The sequence below is a fragment of the Mustela erminea genome, chromosome 20 (assembly GCF_009829155.1).
Source record: "Mustela erminea isolate mMusErm1 chromosome 20, mMusErm1.Pri, whole genome shotgun sequence".
NCBI lineage: Eukaryota > Metazoa > Chordata > Mammalia > Carnivora > Mustelidae > Mustela > Mustela erminea.
Window position 1 is genome coordinate 15,817,920 of NC_045633.1, and position 17,870 is coordinate 15,835,789.

At 42.9% G+C, this 17,870-nt stretch overlaps 1 protein-coding gene across 4 annotated transcripts in view; it reads left to right on the top strand.

Annotated features, from left to right (window-relative positions):
* The window catches only part of GRIN2A (glutamate ionotropic receptor NMDA type subunit 2A), a 609,475-nt gene that overhangs the window by 138,959 nt on the left and 452,646 nt on the right, over nucleotides 1–17,870 (top strand). For 2 of the 4 annotated variants that reach the window (XM_032327995.1, XM_032327994.1), the window contains exon 1: nucleotides 3,296–3,370. The exons of 1 other annotated variant lie outside the window; for it this stretch is intronic. The gene's annotated coding sequence lies outside the window, so the exon portion shown is untranslated. Of the gene's footprint in view, nucleotides 1–3,289; nucleotides 3,371–17,870 lie in introns of those variants that run through there. One more of the 4 variants, XM_032327998.1, reaches the window with a different exon arrangement.

Below are 17,870 nucleotides of genomic sequence, written 5' to 3' on the forward strand. Positions count from 1 at the left end.
AGCACGAGTATGGGGTGGGCAGAAGGAGAGCGAGAAAGAGAGACGCAGACTCCCCACTGAGCAAGGAATCCAATGTGGGGCTCCGTCGCGGGACCCCGAGATCATGACCTGAACTGAAATCAGTAGTCAGATGCTTAACCAACTGAGCCACCCAGGCCCCCCATGTCCTTGGCCCTTCAGTGTGGGCTGGCCTGATGACTTGCTTTGGCCAGTGGAATGTAACAGAATTGAGGGTGTGCCAGTTTTGGACCAAGGTCTCAAGAGAGCCTTTTAGCTATTATACTTCCTTTTGGAACCCTGACTGTCATGTGAACAAGCCCAAGTTAGCTTGCTAGAGAAGGCGGCCATGTTGGGAAATGAGTCAGGGCCTCAGTCTGTTGTCAGGGCACCTTCCATGACATGAAATGAGTCAGGGCCTCAGTCTGTTGTCAGGGCACCTTCCATGCTGATCTGGGCTCTCTCTCTAAGAGAGCCCAGCCTAGATCAGCAGAGCCACTTACCTAACCTACACCTAGCATGGATGTTTGTGTGAGCCCAACTGAGATGAGCAGAACCACCCAGCTGACCTATATAGACTCCAATGCCTGTTATTTCAAGTCATTGAGTTCTGGGGAAGTCTGTTGTGCAGCAGTTGCTAACTGATACACAGAACATGGTGGGAACTATTTATTGTGTAAAAACATCTTTTACCCTCTCTTCTTCCCAACTAACAGAATATAAATTTTGTTCAGATTCCTTGGCCTCAAGGAAGGTAGGCAGTAGCCAGTGCCGTCATCCCACATTGCTGGCTACGCATAGGAATGGGCACGTGAGCCATCCTCGCTCCTCCTGGGACCATCCCCCTGGCCACTGTGATGAGTCAAAATGAGCGAGTGAATCAAGATACGTGTCTTACTTCATCCAGGTTGCTATAATGGAATACCAAAGACTGGGTGGCTTGAAAGCAGTATTTCTCCTCCTTCTGGAGGTTGGGAAGTCCAATAGGTCTGGTGAGAGCCTGCTTCTTCATTCATATATGGTTGCATCCTTACTTGACAGAAGAGAAAAGGGAGTCCCCTGGTGCTCTGTGATAGGGCGCTAATCTCATGTATGAGAACTCCACCATTACCCAAATGCCCCACCTCCTAATACCGTCCTGTTAGGGTGAATTTTATGAATTTTACAGAGACATAAACATTCAGTCCATAACATATACCAATCAGAATTCATCCCTAGGGTGTTGTATGTGGAGGCTTGAAATGAGAAAAATATGACTGAGATATGGGCCAGGTCAGATTGATCTATTTTAGAATAAAGCATGAGAGATGAATTTCACATCTAAATATTTCGGAGAAAATTCATAACTGTCATAAATTTACCAGAACAGTGAACTTAAATGTCACCTCCGTCAACATACAAAGTGCACAACAAGTTAATATTGAGTCTTTAGACTTCAGGGAAGAGAAATGCCACAGGAAAAGATGGTACATAATTATTTTTATGACTCTCACTGCAATTTTCATTTTTGCCTGGATAAAACAGTTGAAGCAATGGATGTTTATAATGGGTAGGAGAATCAGGGCAAATGAACTCATCTCCAAGGAGATTTAAAATCCTTTTGAAACCCTCCTTGATATAGACTGCATTTTTATGCATTTTCCTTGAACTTCATCATTCTGGGCTCTGTTTGCCAACTTGTCTTGCGTCCATATTTTAGACTAAGGCTCCATCTTCTGGAAAAGAACTGACATGTAACAACTGTTCTGCACAGAGACCAGCAGTCAGACTCCATTTAGAAGTTCCCAAGACGATGTCTCTCTTAGTCATCAGAGCGATTTCTCATTGGCAACTCACTTTTCCCCGTTTAGAAACAGTGTCATCTCAGCAGAGCAGTGAAACTAGATGTAAGCTATTGATCACCTCCCCTTTTGCAAAGAGAGATTCATAGCACAATTTCATCTCTATATTTATGGTTTCTGCAGGAGGACACCAATCGGAATAATTTCCTTTCCTCCGGCATGTTCTTTCTTTGATCCCTTGTATTGATGAATAGGGCCTGGCTATTATTTTCTTACTCTCTAGAGAAATCAGTTTCTCTGCAGCTTTTACTATCTTTTATTCATGTGGTCTATTCTGAAGCTCCTTCTCGAATGTAAATATTTTAAGAAATGTTTTACATTGATATCATACTTTGGAGAGATTTAAGAAAATGGTCATTTAAAAAAAAATAAACTTAATATTTTAAGAACAGTTTTGGATTTAAAAAAAGATTGTGAAGATAGTACAGTCAGTTCCCATATACTCTGTATGGTTTCTGTTTCTTGATCAAATAGGGATCCCCAAATGGGGGGTAGAAGCCATGGTGTGGACAGTGAAAGGATTCACCTGAGGCAGAACAAAAGAGACAGAAGTTTACTGAATACATTGGAGGGGAGCAGAGGGCGGGAATGCAGAGGGGAGGCTGTCTGCAAGGAGGCACTGTTTTTAAAAGGGGAAGATGAGGAGGTATGGCGATGTATCGAATTTTCCCTGTTTTGGCAACTGCGCTGGGTTGTAAGTAGCCCACTGGTCAGTTAGGGCTTCTGGATATGTTGAGAAAGGTTGTCTGGTGGGCTTGTCTGTACTTAGCCAGGTGGTCGCTGTGAACCATTGCTCAAGCCTCTTGTCTAAAAGCTGCCCCTATACCCTACATTCAGTTTTCGTCATCATTAACTTGTATTAGTGCAACACATTTGTTTCAATGAATGAACCAGTATGGATGCATCACTAGAGTCCATACTGTATGCAGACGTCCTTAGTTTTTGCCTAGTGTCCCTCTTCTGTTCCAGGACCCATCCAAGGTACCACACTGTATTTAGTTGACGCATCTCTTTAGACTCCTCTGGGCAGTCAGGGTTTCTCAGACTCCCTGTTTTTGGTGACAGTTTTGAGAAGTACTGGTCAGGTATTTTGTGGACTCTCTCTCCATTGGGATTTGTCTCATGCTTTTCTCATGATTAGGCTTCGATTATGGGTTCTTGGGGGATAGGTACAGTCTCATTTCTTTCTTTCTTTTTTTTTAATGATTTTATTTTTAAGTAATCTCCACCTCCAACATGGGGCTTGAAGTTTCAACCCTGAGATTAAGAGTCCCGTGCTCTACTGACTGAGCCAGCCATGTGCCCTGGTGTCATTTTTTATTCCACTGTGACTCATCACTGTTGATTCTGACTCTGTTTGTGAGGTTTTTCACTGTAAAGTTACTCTTGCAACTTTGAAGTCACTGTAAAGTCTCTCTGCAACCTTGGGTGGCCTTTTTTTTTTTTTTTAAGAAGATGTACAGCATTCTGACCACTGTCTTCAGCGGGAGCTGTGCAGCTGGGATGCTCTTGGTCCTGGTGGAGTGAATATGGTGGGGCTCCATTTGATTCTATTTTATGCAGCCATGGAGAAAGGATGACCTGGGAAGATAATAAGAAAAAGAGAGGGTGCTTCGGTGACTTAGCTGTGAAGCTTGTGCCTTTGGCTCAGGTCAATCCCAGGGTCCTGGGATCAAGTGCTGCATTGGGTTCCCTGCTCAGTGGGGAGTCTGCTTCTCTTCCCCCCTACCCCCACCTGTGTTCTCTCTCTCTCTCTTGCTTGTGCATGTGTATATGAGAATGCAAAAAGAAAATAAAATCTTAAAAAAAAAAAAAAGAAAAAGGGGAATTAGGAAGCTAGATTTCTAGGGTTGGAAATTCTTTTGTCTCACTGGCCAATATGCTACAAGTTTCTTTGGGTATCTTTGAGGATAAGATGAAATCAGTATTCCAGAGTCAAGAGATCTGAGTTCTGTCCTAAAGAATTAGATACCTTGGCCAGGATGGTGGTAGCCTTCTCTGGACTTGGATGAAAGGATACTGAAAAATATTCATTAAATCCTCCGCTAAATAACTTCACAGAGCTCAGGTCACTGAAAGAACTAAGCAAGTATGAGGTAGACTTTATAGTACTAATAAAAGAACAACCATAATGGCAGGATTAATAAACCAGCAATTGTGTATTAATTCTAATTACGTGCCATGCTGTGGAAATTCAGAGTCACTAGACTCATCCCGTGGGCATTCAGAGTCTAGGGGGAAGAGAAACAAATAGCCACGTTGAGGTAGAATAAGAAATAGATTTAGTTTCTGTCCCTGGTTGCTGACACAGAGCTCCTAAAACTCTTGGAATTTCCTGAGTGACAGGGATGGCTTATTATTGATAAGGAGTTCTTTACTGTCATACCTGAGTTTATGCTTGTGTCGTGACTTAGGATGGGGTCCCTAGATAGCCTCGGGAGGGGGCTGGTCACCAGAAAGAGCCAGTAGTTAGAAGATGGGAACTTTCAAACGCTGGGGAGGGGAGGCAGAGCTAAGAGTGAGCTCTATAAAAGCTCTGGAAGAATGAGGTTGAGGAGGCTTCCAGGTTGATGAATACTTCCAGGAACCAGGAGGGTGACATACCCAGAGAAGGCATGGAAGTTCTCTGCACCCTTCTCCTAGACCTGGCCATCTGCATCTCTTCCCTTTGGCTGTTCTAAGTTGTATCCTTTATAATAAACTGGTAAACCTAAGTAAGGTGTTTTCCTGAGTTCCGAGAGCCATTCTATCAAATTATCAAACCTGATTGATAGCTGGTCTAAAATACAGGTGGCCCAGGGCTCATGACTAGCATGACTAACATCTGAAATGGGGGCAGTCTTGTGGGGTGCAGCCCTTTGAACCTGTGGGATTTGGAGTTAGTGTCAGAATTGGGTTGATTTGCCAGACGCTTAGTTGGTGTCAGAGTTGGTTGGTGTCAGGAAGAATCTAGAACAAGTGCAGTGGGGATAAAGAGTTGTGAGTCAGTCCAGGAGGCCAGGAGGACTCAGGGGAGTTAAGACTTGAAAGACAAGCAATGAATTACTAGTTCACGATACCACAGTCACTCATCTTGGGGTGGCCTGCTGTTGGCCCGTACAGTTTCAGTCCTACAAAGAACCCCCACCATCCCATGCCCCCACAAACACCGGTTACAAGTCTGGGTTGTGATAGCTGACTGGCTAATCTGACTTAACCAGCTGTAAACAGAGGTTTCCATGAACTCTTCCTTGGGTTCACTTAGTTTGCCAAAGTGGCTCATAGAACTCAGGAAAAGAATTTACTTGCTAGATTAGTGGGTCATCATAAAAAGACATGACTGAGGAATAACCAGATGGATGAGGTGCATAGGGGAGAGTATGTGGGAGGGGTGCAGAGCTCTCATGCTTTCTTTGGGCCTGTCACATCTCTATTCGTTCACCAGTTCAGAAGCTCTGCAAACTCCATACTCAGGGATCTTTATGGAACCTTCATTTTGTGGGCATGATTGATTAGATCATTGGCCATTGGTGATGGGTTCCACCTCCACCTCCTTGGAGGCTGTGGGAGTTGAGGGTGAAAGTTCCACCTTTATGATCTTGATCCTCCTGGCAACAGCCCCCATTCTTTGGGCTTTCTTAAAAGTCACCTCATTAACATAAACTCCAATGTGATTGAAAGGGGCTTGTTATGAATAACAAAAGAAAGCTTTATTTCTTTTATCATGTGGGAAATTCTAAGGGTTTTAGGGGCTCTTTGCCAGAAACAGGGATAAAGACCAAAATACATATTTCTTATTATAAATCACAGTTTCTTATCTTTGTTTACATCCATCATATTTGCTGCCATCTCATTGTCCAAAGCAAATCATATGGCCAACTCTAGCATCAGTGGAGCTGGGAAATGCACTCTATCAATGGAAATGGTGGAGGAGGAGAGAATGTATTTATTTTTAATTACAAAGCTTCTTTTTTTATTTGAAACCAGCTGTACACTTTGCTCTCATAAGCCATCCACCCATTTCTTTATTTTTCTTTCTTTTTTTAAAGTTTATATTTTAATTTCCGTTAGTTAACATACAGTGTTATGTTGGTTTCAGGTGTACAATACGGTGATTCAACACTTTTTTTTTAAAGATTTTATTTATTTATTTGACACAGAGAGAGAGAGAGAGAGAGAGCCAGTGAGAGACGGAACACAAGCAGGGGGAGCGGGAGAGGGAGAAGCAGGCTCTTTCTTAAGCGGGGAGCCCTATGCGGGGGCTCGATGCTGGGGCTCCATCCCAGAACCCTGGGATCACAACCCAGCCGAAGGCAGATGCCTAATGACTGAGGCGCCCCTCAACACTTTCATATATCACCTGTGCTGGTCACAAGGAGGGTACTTCTTAATCCCCATCACCTGTTTCATCCATCCCCCAGCCCCTCCCGTCTGGTAACCATCTGTTCTCTTTAGTTAAGGATCTATTTCCTGATTTCTCTCTCTTACTCCTTCTCTCTCTATTTTCCTCCCTTTGCTCATTGATTTTGTTTCTTAAATTCCACATGTGAGGGAGATCACGTGGTATTTGTTTTTTTCTGAATTACGTCACTCAGCATTATACTCTCTGGTTCCATCCATGTTGTTGCAAATGGCAAGATTTCATTCTGCTTTGTGGCTGAGTAATACGCCTCTGTGTGTGTGTGTGTGTGTGTGTGTGTAATATAGATAGGTAGATAGATAGATAGATAGACACCTTCTTTACCCGCTCGTTTATCAGTGGACACTTGGGCTTCTTCTGTATCTTCGCCATTGTAAATAATGCTGCTATAGGGGCACCTGGGTGACTCAGTGGGTTAAAGCCTCTGCCTTTGAAGGAGCAGGAGGCTGGCTGAGGACAAAGCAAAAGCTGGCACCTTGCACCCCCCCCTTCACCCGCTCCCCTCCATATATGTAGCATTCCTCAGGCACCCCTGACTGCCATAAAATGATAAATAGTTAACTTGCTGAGATCACAATCCTGCAAGACAGGAGTCTCCCTTGGTTTGCAAATGTCCTTGAGATTTACAACAAAGAAGTTACCTTATCAATAGCCCTAATGTCACCCTCCCCTCCATAAAACACCGAAGGAGGCGGAGGTAGAAGGAAAAGTAAATAAAGTTAAATTTCTTCTAAACCTAAATCTCATTAACAAGGATGCTTGATAGCAGGAATGTAACATTCCACCAGGAGACTCCCAATTGTCTTTACTTGATAAGTAACCAGGCCTTCAATATCCTGGTAGTGTTTTTTTTCGCATGCGTGGGCTAACCGGCCAGTTCTGCTTCTGTAAGATTGCTTTGTCTGCTTTCGCGCGGGGTCCCCTGACCCAATCCACTGACGCCAAGTATGCCTGTTCAAACTATCAATCAATCAGCTCAGCCCCACCCGAAACTTGTGTGTATCTGTCTATAAAAATCCTGCACCAACCCAGCTCTGGACCTCTCGGCGTTATCGGCAACGAGCGCCGCAGAGGTCCAGGTTCGAACCTGCAATAAACGACCCTTGCTGCTTGGCTTTGACTCACGTCTCTGGTGGTCTTTTAAGGTGGGGGTAATACTCTATTGGCATTTCACCTTCAGCTCAGGTCATGATCCCAGGGTCCTGGGATCGAGCCCCGCCTCGGGCTCTCTGCTCCGTGGAAAGCCTGCTTCCTCCTCTCTCTCTCTGCCTTCCTCTCCGCCTACTTGTGATCTCTCTCTCTGTCAAATAAATAAATAAAATCTTTAATAAATAAATAAATAAATAAATAATGCTGCTATAAACATAGGGGTGTATGTATCCCTTTGAATGAGTGTATTTCTATTCTTTGGGTCAACATTCAGTCGTGCAATTGTTGGATTTTATGCTAGTTCTATTTTTAACTTTTTGAGGACCCTCTGTGTCATTTCCACAGTGGCTGTTCCAGCTTGCTTTCCCACCAGCAGTGGAAGAGGGTTCCTTTTTCTCCACATCCTCACCAATACCTGTTGTTTCTTATGTTGTTGATTTCAACCATGCTATCGGTTTTTGTATGGCCTATGAGCTATGAACGGTTCTTATTGTTATGCCCGAGTTTTCGGGTCTGAGAGACCACCAAGGAGCCAACACCGATGTAAACACACGAGGGTTTATTCAGCAAGCTTAAGCTTGGGCCCAAGTATACCTGACACAGAGGAGTAGAGACTTGGACCCCGAACCAGATTACAGTCAGAGTTTTTAAAGACAGAGTAGGGGTGGATTTGGCAGTAGGTGATTGGGCCATGATTGCAGCCCTATGTTCTTGTGATCTATTACAGTGTTAAGCTATCCTATTTCTGACATGATTTATTACAACGTCAAGCTATCCTACTCCTGACATGACTTATTACCTCATTAAGTTATCCTATTCTTAACTGGTTTTTGGTATGGTGTTTTGTTTTCAAAACCTCTGGTCAGTCTTCTTGGAGCCAGGGGTCATTTACCGGTCACGGAGGCCTAAGATGGCTGCCGGGGCCAAGATGGCTGTACTTATGTCAAGGCTAGACTTGAGGTAGACAGCCTTGTTTTTCTTGGTCTCCACATTATATTTTTTTAAGGGTTGAAAAAGTAAAAAGAAGAAGATCTTATGACGTGTGAAAATTATATGACATTCAAACTTCAGTGTCCGTGAATCAAGTTTTATTGGGAAGAAAATATTTTTTACTCTGCCCTTTTTGGTTCTTTGGCTGGTCTAATAATCAAATTAACATAGAACAAATTAACAGGAGAAAAATTTAGTTCTAGGGCTTCTTAAGACTAGACAGATGGTCAGGCAGTTGAGGCTTGTATGCCATCCGGAGTTGAGGAGAAGGGGGTAAGGGTCTGGGACTTCAAAGCAGAGAGAGAGAATTCACAGGAAGATGAAAAAAAAGTAAATATTTGATAAACAGGTGTTTGCTGGGCTATATAGAAGCAGTGCAGTATGGAGAGGACTTTCATTTCCAAGTCCTGCTGAGCTCCCCACAACTTACCTACACCTAGTCCATATTTTTTGTAGGTATCTCGGCTGGCAGTTCTCTTTCTGAACCAGCACTCTATCTAAATTCTTTTAGACAGGGAGAGGTAAAAGTTTTTCTTGAAACGTCTGGATCTTGGTCATCTTCAGCTCAAAACAATCCACATTGCCAGAGTTGGTACATTTTGGGGAGACTTGTTCTGAACCCCTTCAGTTTTATAGGAATGTAACAAAACTCAACTTTACATATATCAAATTGAAAACAATCCAAGGAAGTGATGAAAGCCAAGAGCTTTCATTGCTTGTTATAAGTCAGGAGACAGGGAGGTAGCTCTCAAAGCACTGTCTCCCCCTGAGGTTAGTAGAGGAAGCTTTCATTCAGTTCCTCAGAGGGCAGGGGCAGGGAGCTTGGAGAGGCATTTTTGGTTCAATGGCACATGCCTAATGTGTCAACATGCTAGGGCCTACATTGTATGTTCAAATAATGGCAGATAACTCTGCCCATAGGAGGAGATCTTAGTATTGTAAAGAACTGAAGGCAACTTCAAGTCAGTTCAGGGGGGCTTCCTTGCAGACCGTCAGCTCCAGGCTGGCTCAAACTGGCTCACATAAGGTGCTATCAGGTGACCCCTACTTGTGCGACAACCTGGCTGGAACTATTAGTTCAGCAAACCAAACACATTCCTTCCCTGCTTTTGTCCCTTCCTCCCCTCCCTTCTGCCATAACCTTGAGCCCTCTATTTGAGAACTTCTGTTGCCTTCTAGCTACAGGAACATAGCCACACCCATTTGCTGGGTATTTTCCACGGTGGCTTTTGTGCTACAGGGCAGAGCTGAGTAGTTGTGACAGGGACTGAACAGCTCACAAAGCCTAACAAATTTGTCATCTGACCCTTTACAGAAAAATTTGGTGACCCTTAATGTGTTGCCTTGCTGGTAACGATGAGTTCGCACACAAATATGATATAAAAAAAGATTCCATAAAAAGATCAAAGCTACCTACGTTCTCTCATTTTATCTTCATGATAGCTGGTGTGATAGGTTAGGGGATATGTTATTGTAATAATGGAAGAGGACTTAAGCTGCCTCCACTTTGACCTCAGTCTCCACATTCTGATTAAGTTCTTCTTTATAGGTTCTCTCTTAACTCAGGCAAGAGGCAGGACACTGGTGGCCAAAGCATCCATGATGGGCTCTTAAACTACCTGTCTCACAATAACAACTGCCCTGACCCCAGCAATACCCTGCTTGATTGACCCCAAGACAAGGATCTATCTGACCTTTACTGCCCACCTGCACATACCCACTGACCTTTGTCCCCCATTCTCCTTGTATAAATCTAGAAATAATTTTCAGCCCTTTGGAGACAGTCTTTGGAGACTCTAGTCCACTGTCTTCCTGGTGTTGGCCTCCCTGAAATACATCCCTTGTTTCAACATCACTTGTTTCTCTGTCTTTGGATTTTATCCATGGTGGGTGGCCGAACCTGGTCTGTTTAGGACTCCAGGTGCTCTTGCACCCGTGGGCCCTGGTTACAATATGGAGTCCAGTTCTTGATGTTCTTCTTTTTTAAAATAGCAATGCATTTTCAAAAAAGATTTTATTTATTTATTAGAGAGAAAGAGAAAGTATGTATGAGTCAGGGGAGGGACACAGAGAGAGGGAGAGGGAATCTCAAGTAGACTCTGAGCTGAGCATGGAACTTGACATGGGGATTAATCTTACAACCCTGAGATCTTGACCTGAGCTGAAACCTAGACTTGGACTGTCAACTGACTGAGCCACCCAGGTGCCCTTGATATTCTTCTTTTGACTTCACCCTCCATTTCTTCTTTGGCCCACATCTGGACAGGCCAATAAAGCCCTTGTTTCTTTCCTGTTTTGATGCTGGTAGGAAATTCAGATTTCACAAATCTCTAGTCTGTGCATAGGAACTCTCCCCTACTCCCCCAGCCTCACCCCTTAGCCACTATAGAGGTCCCACTTGCTCTCTCTGCCTCCCTCTGGCCAGTCTGGAGCTGACTGTGCCTATGCTGGTCTCCCCAGAAGTCCCTTGTGTTGAGTAATTCTCAAATTCTCTTGGTGTGTGAAATGTCAGCAGCCTAGACATTTTAGCTACACTAATCATTGATACATCTAAGGGATCTACTTTATTGGCTAGATTGGATGGTCTCAGTAGCGCCATAGTTAACTTTAAAACTTAAAACTATATGGTAAGACAAGTAGAGAAGACAGAAAATGGATTTTTAAAGACCTGTTGTTTCCCCAGTAAATCTGTAATATGACTATCCAACCATCCATCCTTTTAACATTTTTGAACAGCTCCTATATGCCAGCTACTGTTAATAAGGGCAGAATCTTTATTCAATCTTCAACTTTCAGAAGCACAATGGGCTTGATTCCCAAGTGGATTCCCAAGATCCTAGGATGGTTTGCCATTCCTACTTAGTGCTGACTGTGGAAACATACTTCTACAGGAAGCCCAAAAGTATTCATTGTCTTCTGGGTTAGTCAGGACACTTTGGGATGAAAGAGACTCAGAAATCAGCAAGGATGGTCAGCATAGAACTGGCCTCAGGGCCTGGGAAGTGTTTTTACCCTCTCTCACACACCAGTGTGATGCAAAGGTATATTGAATACAAATATTTGTATTAGAATGGTATCAAAGGGTGAATTCTCAATGAGAAAGCATTGTCTAAAGTGAATTCTATTAAACCAATTTAATTCTGTGAGGAGTGATCTACATGAGTCATTAAGCTATTCTTAATTTTCCATACATCTTCTTATTTTTTCATTTTGCTGAAATTAGTGGCATGGGAATTGATTGTTTTCCACTTAACTTTTACAACAAATTTGATTTAATCTACTGTTTCCCCCACATTGCATATACTGATTACAACTTACTATTGATTCCATTTTGAGACCATTATTTCTGCCAAGTTCTGTTTTCCTAGGATAAATTTAGCAAAGATGCACATTTTGCGGAGAAAAATGTGATTCATTTGTCAATTTTTAAGCAGAAGTAAGTTTGACCCTCTGTGATGTGTAGTTGTTTTCAGGGTTGTTTGCATTGATAATTTATACTTGTTATTAATGGAATAAAAGAATGATAGTCTGTATAGTCTGATAGTCTATAGTCTGATAGTCTGCATTTATTTCTTAGTTACTCCATAAAGAAACTGTTAGCTGTTTTCTAAGGCATAGAGGCATGGAGACAGAAGTGGGGAGATTTGGGGAAGGAGTGGAGAGAGGAAAGGAGAGAGGAAGACATAGAACAAAAAGAGAGATGAGGAGGGAAGAAGACTCTAGAACACATCTTGTCTCTGAATCAAGGGGCCCTAGATCTGTTTTCAAGATGTCTCAGCATCAAGTTGGGTTCTAATCCCCTTCAGAGAAAGAACAGGACTCCGGGCATACAGACTCGGGCTCCGGTCCTGGCTCTGCTGCCTACTCACCATGTTGCCCCTGGCAGGTCACCTAACTGGTCTGAACCTGGGTTTTCTTATCCGTGGAGAATACCCAGCATGCCCATCTCCTAGGGTTGCCGTGAGGACTCAAAGAGAGACTCCATGTTGAATGGTGAATATAACACTGACGCCTGACGAGAGCTTGGTAAATGTTTGGTGGTAGAATAACCATCATTCATAGTAATAACTGGTTTCTGGTACAGAGACTTTATCATGATCTTCTGTCTTGAGGATTTGCAGAAACCCTCCCTGCTGTTTTATTCCCTCACCCGTGGTTTGCCAGTAAATGTTCAACAACTTGCTCTTTAGGGAAAATAAAGCCTCGGTTTGTGTCCTTTGCCAACTTTTGTGGCATAAATATCTCCACCGTAGCTAGTTTCAAGCTCCTGACGTGATGTTATGCAAGTTGGAACTGGGAAGAAGCGTGCAGAAGCTACCCATGATGCAGTGCTCCTACCACATGGATACCGTAGATGCTGTGGGCATAACTGATTTCAAGAGTGTAGATAACACTCAAATGTAGTGAAATAACTAGAAAGGGATAAAGTTTGAGTATTACTTTTGTTTTTTAACATGAGATATAATTTTTGTAATGTAATAACTTCTAATAGTGGCCATTTATTTGTTGTTGTTGTTTTAAAGATTTTATTTGACAGAAATCACAAGTAGGCAGAGAGGCAGGCAGAGAGAGGGAAGCAGGCTCCCTGCTGAGCAGAGACCCAGATACGGGGCTCGATCCCAGGACCCTGGGACCATGACCCGAGCCGAAAGCAGAGGCTTTAACCCACTGAGCTACCTAGGCGCTCCTAATAGTGGCTATTTAGCAGTCAGCTTGCAGAATTTCTGAAAGTGTAAGCATCAGGTCTTGTGAGACCATCTGGGTCGGCTCCTGCACACCATGGCGGATGCCCCCTGGCCATCCCCCATCTCCTTATCCAGTCCGTCACCCAGGCCTATTGATTTCATCTCCTATATATCTCCTTTAATCAGTACTCTGCTCTCCATCTTCATTTCCACCTTCCTGGTCTAAGCCATGACCACCTCTTGCCTGGATGGTTATAGAAGCCCTTCTAACTTTCATTTTGCTTATGTTTCCCACCTGTTCCATTCTTGATTATGAAGCTAGAGGTATCTTTCTCTTTTTTAATAGACCTTATTATTATTATTATTTTTAGAGCTGTTTTAGGTTCACAGCAAAATGGAGCAGAAGATACAGGGGTTTCCTATACGCTCCCGGTCCCACATGCATGCACAGCCTCCCACGTTATCAACACCCCCATCAGGATGGCACATTTGTTACAGTTGATGAATCTGTGAAGAAGGTCAGGACAGTCTCCTTTTCCTGCAGTGGGCTCCTTTGGCATGTGGATTATTTTGAGCTGAAGGCAATCGGTATCTTAGGGGTGCAAGAGAAACTTTTTTTTTTTTTTTTAAGATTTATCTATTCATCTTTAGAGAGAAAGTGCACGTGAGCACAGTGGGGAGGGGCATAGGGAGAGGGAATCTCAAGCCAGTTCCCCACTGAGCACAGAGCCTGACCCGGGACTCCGACTCACGACCTTGAGATCCTGATCAGAGATCCTGAAACCAAGAGTCAGATGTCCAACTGACTGTACCACCCAGGCACCCCCCTCAAGAGAAAATTTTGCCTCTCTCTTAATTACCTAGAAGAATCTAAATTGGGGGTCTTTCCCAGAAGAAAGGTTATTACCAGAAATAAATTTTTTTTTTTTTAGATTTTATTTATTATTTTGACACAGAGAGAGCGCGATCACAAGTAGGCAGAGAGGCAGGCAGAGAGAAAGGGGAAGCAGGCTCCCTGCTGAGCAGAGAGCCCGATGCCAGGCTTGATCCCAGGACCCTGGGATCATGACCTGAGCCGAAGGCAGAGGCTTAACGGACTGAGCCACGCAGGCGCCCCCCAGAAATAAATTTTATCTGTCTCATCTATATGGCAGGGCAAACATCTTACCAGTAAACATCTACCTTCATTGCCCTGTGAGATGCATTCCCTTCCTCTGAAATCCCAGATCCTTTCCCCTTTGCCCTTAGCTCAGGGCGCCATATATATATACCTTCCGTTGCGTGACTATCTTGGGAATGTCCCTGTTTGTGTGGATTCCCTGTCCCTGTGCTCTTAAATTTGATTTTCTCCTGTTAATCTATCTCATACCAATTTGATTCTTAGTCCAGCTAGAAGGACCTTTGAGAGGGCAGGATTTCACGTCCTTTGACACCAGCATGGACACATCATTATCACCCAGAGTCCATACTTCGCATTTGAGTTCATTCTTGTTGTTGTATGTTCTCTAGGTTTGGCCAAAGGCATGATGACAGGTGTTGACCATCGCAGAATCCTACAGAACAGTTTCACGGCCCTAGAAATTGTGCTCCCTCTACTCCTCCCTGCCTTCCCTCAGCCTTTTCAGTCTGACTTCTTTCCCTTGGTAATGTGCATTTAAGGTTCCTCTGTGTCTTTTCAGGGCTTGGTAGCTCCTTTGAGAGTTCTTTTAAAATGCAAATCAGCCGTCCTTGTCTTCCATCCTGCTCTTTCTGTTCTGCCCACGCTTGAGCTCCTTTAGTCCCCCGTACTGGCCCCTCTCCCTCTGGCCACGACTTTGGCACTGCCAGTCTTCTCAACTTAATCACTTTTGCTTCCTCGCTGCTTTTGGCTGAGTCTCATCCTTGGGAAGCATCATCTCGTCAGGAGAGCCTCTTCTGCTCTTTCTCTGTCTGGATGAAAACCACCTGTCTGAGACCCTTTCATTCAGTACCTATGAGAGGAAACCTTTGTCTGGGTGTCTGATAAATGTCTGTCTCCCTTGGGTGACAGTAAGCTCCTTGAGGACAGGAGGCATGACTGGTTTTGCTCCGGCGCCAAGCATCGCGTTTGGTGCTTGATACATGCTCATTAACTATTTGTTGGCTGCGTAAATGTTGACCAAATCTAATTAACTCTGAATCTTACAGACCTCCTGTTTCTTTTATATTATTCCAAATATCACCATGCAGTGACATCTGAGGCCTGATCTGGCCCCTGTTCCAGAACACCTGTTTGGTTAGGATATGTCTTACCTCATGCTTTGTATTAGATTTATTCATTTCACCAAATTATGCTCTTTATTTACAAAGACCATTGAACTGAGATAAGAGATAAATGAAAAATGAAAAGACTGTGGGTTTTGGTGTTTTGTTTTTTTTTGCTTTTGGTGGTTGTGTTTCTCCTAGATTGAATTTCCCAGAAACATGATGAATATTTATTACAGCATTAACCAGCCCACTCAACACCAGTTGCTGGCTTTGTTGGCATCACCTTGATGATGCAACCCAGTCAGTCATTCTTTTTAAGTCATTTGGCCAATAATTACCATCTAGGGTTTTGGACAAGAAAGGAAAACCATCATCTTATTTGTCATAAATCCCTTATTTGCCCAGAGTATTCAAAAAGACATTGCCCAGAGGAGGAGGATTCTTTTGAGCTGGCCAGGCATTCCAGAATGTACTTTTTGTACCGGCTGTCGGTAGCACTTTGGGGCAGACATTAATCAAATTCTTGACAGAGGTTTGTGGGATATTAATGTTGGTTGAGGATTCAATCCACGGTCTTCCTTTAAGTGGGAGGAAAAGCCCAGCTAAGTCTGAATGAATCTCATGGTAATTTAAGTGGAAAGGATTTAGTACTTCCCCTGTATGGGGGATGAAATTAAGGAAAAAGGATACCTTTGAGAGGTGATTTCTCTTCTCATCAGTGGTGGAGCTGAGACTACAATTTCAGACTCCTGGTTCCCAGTTCAGATGAAGGAAATCTTGCCTGGTTTGCCAGAAAGAGCTAACCCCTAGATGCTGAGTAGAAAATCCCATCTATATCCAGTGGCACTGAGCACGTGCAAGTCTGACAGTGTGTTCAGGGATTGAAGAGTGTTTCTTTTATTCAGATAGAAGGTGAAGACACTGAGCTTTCTTGCCTGAGTGGGCTGAAGATTTGCAGTAAAACCTGTCTTCTTCCTGTGCTAGCTCAGAGCGAGGTACTCAGAGTGATATGGAGACTGGGCTCTTACCTTCTCAGAAGTTCACGGTTCAGAAGGGATGAATTCCAGAACTTGGCAAGAATGTTTCTCTGCTGTAAAACAGGCAAGAGGCTTACTGACCTTAAAGAGATTTACATCCATACTGAAAGGTTAGAGAAAGGATTTACAACCTCTAGGTTTCTCATGGAAACGTTCTGGCAAGAGGAAGGGGGAAGTGGTCACTTCCCATTTTAGCAGCCTGGAAAATTCTTTTTTTTGCCCCTTTGCAGGTGATACCCAATGCCCCCAGAACTTTTGGAGTGATAACAACAGAAGAAATAAAATCTACAGTGGCTTTATTTTTATCAGTCAGGTTTTTCCACAAAGTGTTATTATACAGGTAACACAATTTCACTGTAAAGAGATTGCTGAAGTAAAAAAAAAAAAAAAAAAATTATAAGGAAACTCAAAAATCATCCTTTGAGGTTCACTCTAAAAAGATGAACTAAATCTGGGACTGCTTGGAAATTATGTAAATATCCTGTTATAATTAACAGTGAACTCTTTTGTATTTTTCCATCATCAAAGCTGGCTCAGTATAATTGAATAAAATGTATATAACGAATGAAATTGCTAGAGAACCAAAGGCAGCAATTGTAATTATCATTAACTTTCTAATCACCATACCGGCATAACACCTTTATTTATGTAGCAAAACACTGGTAAGTGGAAGGCACAAGAAGGAAGATGTCACAAATGAACGGACAGCCTGAGAACTAGAGGTTATCCCTTCTATTTTTTTCCATTTGTTTTCACAGAGATCCAGATCTTCATTCCCTGTGCCACCGCCCCCCCCCCCCAAAAGTGACCATCACTGCTGCTTTGGTTTATCCTATCCCTGGTTCTTCCTTACACTGAGGACAGAATGATCCTGCCATCTGACAAATCAGCTTATTAGCTCTCTTTCCCTCCTCTGTTCAAAAGATGTTTACTGTTCAAAAAATTCAAAAAATATTTACTTGTTCAAAAAATATTTACTGAGCACCTATCAGGGACCAGCCCCTAATCTAGGAAGTGGGATGCAGCCATGAAAAGACAGGTGTGATCCCTCCAATGGTGTTCTCTTTGCCCACTTCCTCTTCCATCCTTACCCTCATCTGACTACTTGAGGCTCCAAAACAAAGACCCCTCTATTTATAACATGCTTGTATTCCAAGGACCCAACATGGTGGCACATATTTCATATGCTTCTCTCTAATAAATGAATGAATTCTCCTTTGTTGAAATTATTTAATGAGAGCCTGAATGCTAGAGCTGTTGTAGAAGGAATTAAAAAAAAAGAAACTCATTGGAATCTTTCCATTTTATCTATGCTGTTTTATTTCTGCTTATTAAGATATGAGCCAATATAATAATAAAGTTATTACAAAAATAAATAAAAGAGGAAGTAAACTCCTTCACATCATTAACCTCCAGAGATAAATACAGTTCATGATTTGATGTGTACTCCTCCAATTCATTACTCTTTTTTTATGAAGCTATGTCTATCTATACTCACACCTACATATGTATATTTATATCCCACATATAATTTAAAAATCCAAAC